Source organism: Quercus suber, unplaced genomic scaffold (genome assembly GCF_002906115.3).
Source record: "Quercus suber isolate HL8 unplaced genomic scaffold, Cork oak 2.0 scaffold_79, whole genome shotgun sequence".
Taxonomy (NCBI): domain Eukaryota; kingdom Viridiplantae; phylum Streptophyta; class Magnoliopsida; order Fagales; family Fagaceae; genus Quercus; species Quercus suber.
Genome location: NW_027069544.1, coordinates 1282482 through 1291008, shown reverse-complemented (window position 1 = coordinate 1291008; position 8527 = coordinate 1282482). Strand labels below are relative to the sequence as shown.

At 32.2% G+C, this 8527-nt stretch overlaps 1 long non-coding RNA gene across 2 annotated transcripts; it reads right to left on the bottom strand.

Annotated features, from left to right (window-relative positions):
• Positions 1-208: 208 nt before the first annotated feature.
• On the bottom strand, positions 209-8184 carry LOC112022770 (uncharacterized). Of its 2 annotated transcripts, none has more exons than XR_010629042.1 (4): positions 6856-8184; positions 4261-4443; positions 3933-4109; positions 209-1457 (listed from the first exon to the last, which is right to left on the bottom strand). It is a non-coding gene; the product is annotated as an uncharacterized LOC112022770 (long non-coding RNA). The 2 variants fall into 2 exon arrangements; XR_010629041.1 differs by lacking the exon at positions 6856-8184 and adding an exon at positions 4733-5061.
• Between the last annotated feature and the right edge of the window lie 343 nt (positions 8185-8527).

Here is an 8527-nt window from a genome sequence, read left to right as displayed (position 1 = left end):
CATGCTCAATAATAAAAGGAATTTCCCCTATCCAATTCACAAAACCTACAATGCCTCTAGCAAGCTGGGTTTGATAATGGGCTGATGAGAACATGTTTAAATAGCCTTAGGCCTTTAGGTTGTTTAGACAAAACCAGAATCACTTCATGGAACGATGGGGTCAGATTTACGTTTCAGTAAAAACAACTTTAAATTTTCTGTCACCAACTGTCGAAGAACTAATTTCAATCTTGCACAAAGAAGTTTACAATATACCCAGTGATCAAAGAAATACAACATAAGATTGTTGAAGCGGTAGCTATGGCAATTTGAATGTCATTAACATTAGTTAGACATGCTGTAACACATCTACCACATATTAAATTTAGTGTCTTGGGGATGTGGTTCCTCACAATGGTGTTTCATATATTTGCAGTAGACCGAGGCACCTGCCACATCTTGCCAAGAGGTAGGATTCTGTTTGCTAATCACTTCTAAGTGGACATTTAATTCACACAGCATCTTGTCTCAACAACCAATTCTGTCATCCATAATGCAGATTACATGCACACATGAATCGAAAAGGTCATAAGGATTATATAACTTTAAAAAGGAGAAATGATATCATGTGTAAATCAATCTTAACTATATACTATTATGTGAAATGGAATCAATAGAGTATAAATATGCATTGCATGAATCTGAATCAACTAATTAGATTCAACAACTAATTTAGAACATAATGGACCATCTAAGGCATTGTTTCAATATATTTTCATAAACACTACAATTTCAATTTATTTCAAGTCCTGTCAAACTCTAGACTCAAAAGCATCATAAAACATTTAAAAGGATAAATGATTTCATGTGTAAATCAATCTTAATTATACTATTATGTAAAACAAAATCAATAGAATATGAATACATATGCATGAATATAAATCAACAGCTAATTAGGAACATGACAACCATCAAAGCAAGTGGACATATGTATAAATAATGAGAAATCTTTATTATTTCCACCAGTCTCAACTGAACATCAACAGAGGGCTACAGGGGCTAACAAAACATAAAATCTGATAGGTTAGAGCATCATAAAGAAATATTAAACTTTGAACCAATAACATACAAGAGAGGGGTTTAATTCAAGTAAAGATATTTGACAACCTTAAAGAAGATAAAAGACAGAGTAGATTAATTCCAACTTAAGAAAAAGTGTTTACAATTGCTTTGACTTTAAACCATGCTACTTCATTAGCAAATCTAATCCAATGGGACAAAAAAATGCTACTTGTGCACCAAGAGGGAATTGCAATTCTCATGCAAATATATATATATATATATATCTGTTTCTCCTTGACAAAAACAATAGTGGAGAATTCGGCCAGGAAAAAGTACAGAGCATGCCAAATAGTTCATACAGAACTTTAAAAAATTCCAGAACCATCCTGTATACTAAGTGTGCAGAAATACCTCACCTGTACGCATAAGGAATAATATATCAGCAAAACATGATAACAACTTCATAGGAGCATTCAAATTAGCTCATATAAACCTTTCAAGCGACTTGAAAACCAGAATTGTTTAGCGCACATTCCTATCAATTATAGTCAAGCAAGCCAGATAGCTCAAATTGGTCATCAACACCAAATTGAACACAAGCCATATAGCTCAAGCCAGCTTAACATGGACAAAGTCAAACAGATAGATATATAATATATAAAATTGAACACAAAATTGAGTCATAAACATTTCTACACAATAAATAATTACTAGCTAAGCGGTATTCACAAAATAGTCATAAAATAATTAGCACCTTCATGCCGATAAGAAGTAATGAGTTGTAAATTATTTTAAGAGGCTTCAGTTATGTAGATACTTCCCTCTAGAAAGTAACTATAATAACAAATTTGCAACCACTGCATGCTCCTCTTTAGGTGATACCTATCGTAGTTGTACTCATTTCCTAATTAAGATAATTCCTCATTTGAAAGGTTCCATCTAAATCATTCATAAGAGTTTTTGGACAATTTCAGACATGGATGGCCTGAATCTGGCTCTCGCAGCAAAAGAATGGATATTAGTTGACTTAAAGCTCTAGGCAAACAAAGAAGTTTTTAATTTACAGCTAAATTAAATGCCAAATATTTATTAGGAACTCAAGGTGAGAAACATTTATTATGAAAGTGTTTGATTTAACTTGTTCACCTAGAGGGAATTGCAATTTTCATGCCCAAAAAAAAAAAAAAATTATCTGTTTCTCCTAGACAAAAACAATAGTGGAGAATTCAAAGGCCAGGAGAAAGTACAGACAGCACGCCAAATAATTCATACAGAACTTTAAAAAAATTCCAGAAACACCCTGTATACTAAGTGTGCTGAAATACCTCCCCAGTACACATGAGGAAATAATATAAGCAAAACGTAATAACAACTTCATAGGACATGCTCCTTTTATTGAGGGATCAACCTTCTTTGCTAATTCATCAATATCATGAAGCTGAGGAACTGCCCATATAACTAGAAATTGCTCCCCTTGTGGCCATGACCTGGAAATTTTTTTTCAGTGAGGACTGAGAAGACATTTTTAGCTGAAACTCAATTAATTCACATAACTAATGGATGAGTTCTGCTGGGTTGGTATTATGCAATGGTGAAAAATAAGTACAGAAGACATGTATTTTCTCTAATTGGGCTGCTAAGAGGTGGTGGCAAAAGGAAATCGACGTGGCAGTTAAGAGGTGGTGTACAGACATATGATAAAGGCAGTAGGGCCAGAGTGGTATGGCTGATAGTATTATGGTGAGTTGAAACATGTACCAATGGTGGTAGTGGTGTTGAAGGTTGTTCTTTTAGGTCTAGTTACTTTCAGAGTTGGAATTTCAATAATGAGAGATTTTTATGTAGGATTTTACTCGGTTGCAATTTTGGAATTTCCAACATTGTTTTCCCTTGTTTGCTTTAACAATAGAGTGAACTTGGTTTTCAAATATCCATAGCCCAAGTTCAAATTCCATGGAGGAATGTACAAAGCCCCAAATGAAAAAATCGTGGAAGAAGCTGTTATTGTTCAAATTTCTACCACCATAATTATCTTAAACAATCCACCATTGCTTTTCACATCATTACCACTGCCGTTGCTAATGCCAATACCATCACCACCACAGTCAATGCTACCACCAATGCCACCACCAATGCCACCACCATCACGTGTTGCTACCTCTGCCACTTGCCATAATATTCTCCACCATACTACCATCATCACCAAATCACTGCCTACCATCATCATTGAAAAGTTATACTACTCTAATTTCTAAATTCTTAATTATACTTATCTAAACAATAGAGATTTATATCAATGAGATTAAAATTCCCATCAATTTAAATCCCTTCAATTTGGAAATTCTAAAAATTTCTCAATTCCATCCAATCACAACCTTAAAGATCAATTCCACTCCCAACAATAGACATTAAGGTATCCAATTCTGAAATTAAAAATGAAAAATAAAATAAAGTTCAACAATCATAGTCATTTGGAATTTTCATTTTCGGCATTCTTTTTTAGTAATAATGACTACAGGATTCAAATTTTCTGTTATTCATTGCTTACTTTTAACAAATCATCAAGACCAAAAAGGTTACAACGACAGTAAGCATTATATAAATTGTTGTCAACTTTTTTTTAATAAAAGAGATAAATAGGTGTCAACTTATAATTTCCAGTAAGCTTAATTACATGCAATCACGTCATGTTATGAATCATATGTTTCCCATCTCTACACCAACAAGATCTAGTATCTTATCCCTAAACCTTTATAGTTGATACAAGCATTTCCCCCAACTAACCTTTCTAAGGTGATGAAATATAAGTAACTAGCTAAATGGCAAATGACAAAGAATGGCAAGTAAAATATAAGAAACTATTTATTGGATAAAACTGGTTTTAGTTTTACCTTGTAGAGTTCAACTAACATATTGCAAAGATATTCCTGAGAATCATAAGGGCAGAGAAGATGAAAAGATTTGATAGCCTCAATTGCCTCATCATATTAATCCAATCGTTTCATCACAATTGCATTTATGGCAGACCAGAAGAGGGAAATTGCCTTGCTTGGATCCTTGTCTATCAACTGCAGTTGGAGAAACAAACATTTAATAATATATATAATCAATACAGAATGGAAAATAACAAAAATTCCAGATGGGTAATCTTCAAACATGAAAACTATCAAAGAAAGGTTTTGATCTCTAAAATCTATATGATCAGCACAGTTCAGATACATTTTCTTAAAACAACTGTGCTAAGTGCCATGCACTTTTGTCCTGCAGCACCGAAACCAGCAGCAAGTAGTGCATTTGAAGTAGCATCCACGCCTGCATCAGGCATGACAACTGCATGATTTTTTGCTCCAACATTGGACTGAAGACAACATTCAGCCAGCCAATTTTCATAGACTTCAACTACTGCATTAATAAAACAGCAACCACAATGCTTGAGAAACTTTAGGCTTGTTACCAAAGCATATGTATGACTAACAATAAATCAATAACTGATCAACAATCTGAAGTAAAAGACCTATGGTATGACCAACAACAATGTCAAGATTACCAGCCTAAAACAACCATGTTGCTCATTGTCAGATGTGCATAAATCAAATGACATACTGTTTTATCAATGAAGAAAGAACAAAAAATCCAAATAGAAGTGATAAATTGCAACTTGTATCATTGTCAACACTAAGGAATAACTTACCACACTCAGACCAGCAAATGAGATAGCTTTAACATCATCATCATCACAAATAGCATTAACAATTTCGTGTCCCAAGTCAAGAAAGTGAAAAGCTAAAAGATGATAGAAAAAGAAAAGAAAAATCCATTTGTGATAAGGCAGATAGCATCATAAAAGCATCAAAATCAAACAAGTTTGGTTGAGCATGAAGATAAAACCATGTTCCTCATAAGGCATATGATAGACCAAAGAGAAGTACACAATTTTGTAAAGTATTCAATTTGAAAAACTGGTGGCTTTAAAGTAAAGATCAATTGCATATACCCATGCTCAAGGAAGGTATTAATAGAGCAAACCCATTTCATCATTCACCAAGAAAACCCCAAAAATAAAGCAAGAAGCAGAAAAAGAAACATGCATATACAACTACACACAAAAGAGAAACAGAGGGTAACGGAGGGACTTCTGGGACGAAATGTCACGGCAGAGACGAACGGAGGCAATGGGACCCGTTTCTTGATTTGAATCTGCCTGTTTTTGTGGTAAGGAAAACCACTTCTGCTTTTGAAGATGGGTTGGGTTTATCTGGGAAAGGGGAGAAAAAAAGTGAGAATTTTTTCAGTGAGAAAAGTGAAGAAAGGATAGTAGAGAGAGAGAAATTGAAAAGACTAGCCGTTTTGTAAATTACAATTACTAGCCGTTGCACGTGTAACTTTCTTTGATATAAAGCCAAAATGAAATGTTGATTTTCAAAAAGCAAATACTGATTTTTCTTTCTAAAAAAATATTGATTTTCAAATATTTTTTGGTGAATAAAAATTTAAAAAATCAGTGTTCTTTTCCTCACCCCATTTTTCTTTGTGCTTTCAAAATACCAATTGATAGAAGAACCATTTAAAATTTCTTTTGGAAGATAATGAAAATAATTCATTAAAGAATCTTTGTTCTTATGTTTTAAAAATTAAAAGGGTTGGTTTACTTGTTTGTGAGGTTTTCTTCTCAATGATATTATCATTTAGCCCAAAAAAAAGAAAAAAAAATTGTTTTATTTTTGTGTCTCAATATCTCATACTATTTGTATTGATATTTTAAATATTATTACTACTTTTCCTCTATTTTAAGTTGTACTAAAATAACTAGTAGCGAAGCCATTTTCGCTTGGGATTATAAATCCATATTATTTTATTACACGTGTAACGTATGACTAATCAATTTACAAATATAGAATCACTTAATTATAATGCGATAGTTACAAACATTGTGTTCTAGTACCTTTAAAAATCTTTTTATTCTTTAAGCAAGACTAAAAGTTTCTTAAAATTTTGTAAATTAATGAAATTATTGCTTATATTTCATGTAACTTGATAGTTTATCGATTTAGTGAACTAGACATATTAACTTAACATTTATTCCACCCTCCCTTAAAAGCTAACATAACTCTTGAATAAAGTTTGTAGTATGTTTTTGGGTCAAAACACATTTCCCTCTCCCTTGTTTGTGGCTGTGTGTTTGTTTGTTTCTAAAAAAAAAAGGTAATTATCCCACATTACTTAAAAAATGCATTATGTGTAGTATAACTTGTCATACCCTTCTTTAAAATTTATCATGACTTTTGAATGGAATTTGTGGTGTACCTTTATGTTAGGACTATGTTCCCTCTTCCTTGAGTGTGTGTGTGTGTTTGTTTCTCAACCAAAAAAAAAAAAACTCAATATTTATTAACTAATTTGTAACTTTAATTGCCTTGTCATTAAAACATGAATGGTAAAAAAATGAATTACTATTCAAATAAGTTATTAAATATAAATTCTAAAAGTTTTCATAACTTTCCTTAAAAATATTTATGGTTTTGTTAAGGATAATATGAATACACAACTGTTGTATTAGTGGAAGCTTGTTTCCATGTGATAATTATCAAATAGAAAGTTTAAAATTAATATTAAAAATTTAAAGATGTTTCTATTGCCATTTTATTCAAAATTTTAATTGAAATAGTATTTTATACATTATTAAATTCAAAAAATAAATTTTAAATAGTAAATTAGATTCAACTCATTTCAGGTAAAATGGATAGGATTTTATTTCCTCATAGGAGGTCTTCATTNAGTGAACAAAATCTGATAAACAATTATTAGAAGCCTTACATTGCTGCCATGAACTATATTTAAGACACCATTAGGCAAACCAGCCTCTACAGCCAACTCTGCAAGCATTACAGCAGCCCCTGGAAATGTACACACACACACACACACCAAGTAGGTTATTAAGCACAAATGTGTGCATATTAATGTCATTTGAATGCACAATGAATGAGCCAGTAAGTCCAATACTTAAGAATAAAAGCATTAGAATCAAATGCTTTCTAGATGCTTGTAGCTTTGCCTGTGTTCATGTACCACTTATTTGGTAGCTTTACTTTCATTTTTTATAATGACTATTTACTCACCAAAATAAAAGCATTAGAATCTCAAAAGACCTCTATTTTCTGGTCATTGGAAGCACAAAATCTTTTCCTAATGGGAAAGGAAATTTATAAGAAATGACAAATTACAAAAATAGAAACTGATAATTTACCTACTACAGAAAAATTAAAAGTTACATGCATGCATACATTCATATTATATAAATGCTGAGCACTCCACATGTTTGATGAAATGTATTCAACACAATTTCAATTCACATAGATGGAAATTTATCTTTGGATTTCCTATTGGTTACAGATATTAGGGGCTCATTTGGTACATGTGTTTAAAAACTGAAAATTGTTATTTAAATTTTTTATGGAAATACGTGTGGGCGAAAAGTGTGTAAAAATGCGTGAAATGTTGTTTAAAAATTGAAAATTGTTGTTTGGAAACACTCACTAAACACCCCCTAAGTATCAGGTTTTTCACCTTCTTTTAGGTCTTTAATTTGGATGCCTCTTGTGTGGATCTTAAGAGAAATCCATAACATACAGTGAATTCAGGAAAAATTTAAAACAACATACTTCAAATCCCCTTTTGACAAATAAGATGTCATATTAAGGGACATAAAATATCTTTTCAATGTCTGGTGCATGAAAGGATTGGAGTTTGGATATGACTTCCTTTTTCATTTTCTCAAAGCAAAGCTCTTTGCGTTTTGACCAACACCACCCATCTACTTCACCTTCCACTGCCACATGTTAACATCAAAATCTAGAACCTATCTTCATCACTACCAATTTAAACCCATAGATCATCTCCACCAACAACACTATTGCTTCCCACATAACCACCATCACCCACAACCAAACAAATCAACTTAAATGCCATGCTGTCAAGTCCCAAAAAAAAAAAAAAAAATCAGTGGTAGAAGGCAAGATCATTGGCAAGATCCCCAACAGTGAAGTCACTGTTGGGGATATAATTATACATGTGACACAAATTTCAGAGGAGAAACATAGAAAATAAATGAAAAATCTTTTAAAACAACAGGAACATGAAAATTAATTCAAGTCCGTATCATTTGAAAGGATATTCCACACAAATTAGAACTAAAAAAAAAAAAAGAAAACATCAAAATTCAAAATTATACATTCAGGTAAAATGGATAGGATTTTATTTCCTCATAGGAGGTCTTCATTGGGCTATCAAAGAAACCCAAACAATCCACTTTGATCAAGTAGGCCCGAGTCCATTCACTTATCAACTTAACACTGGTCCAACAGATTATTTTACTTCATAAAATGGGCTTCAGTATGAATTAGGCTTCATAGCCCATTTTCTTTCTCTATACGGATCAATCTTCACAATCAATATACCATTATTTACACAAAATAGGCTGATACAAAGA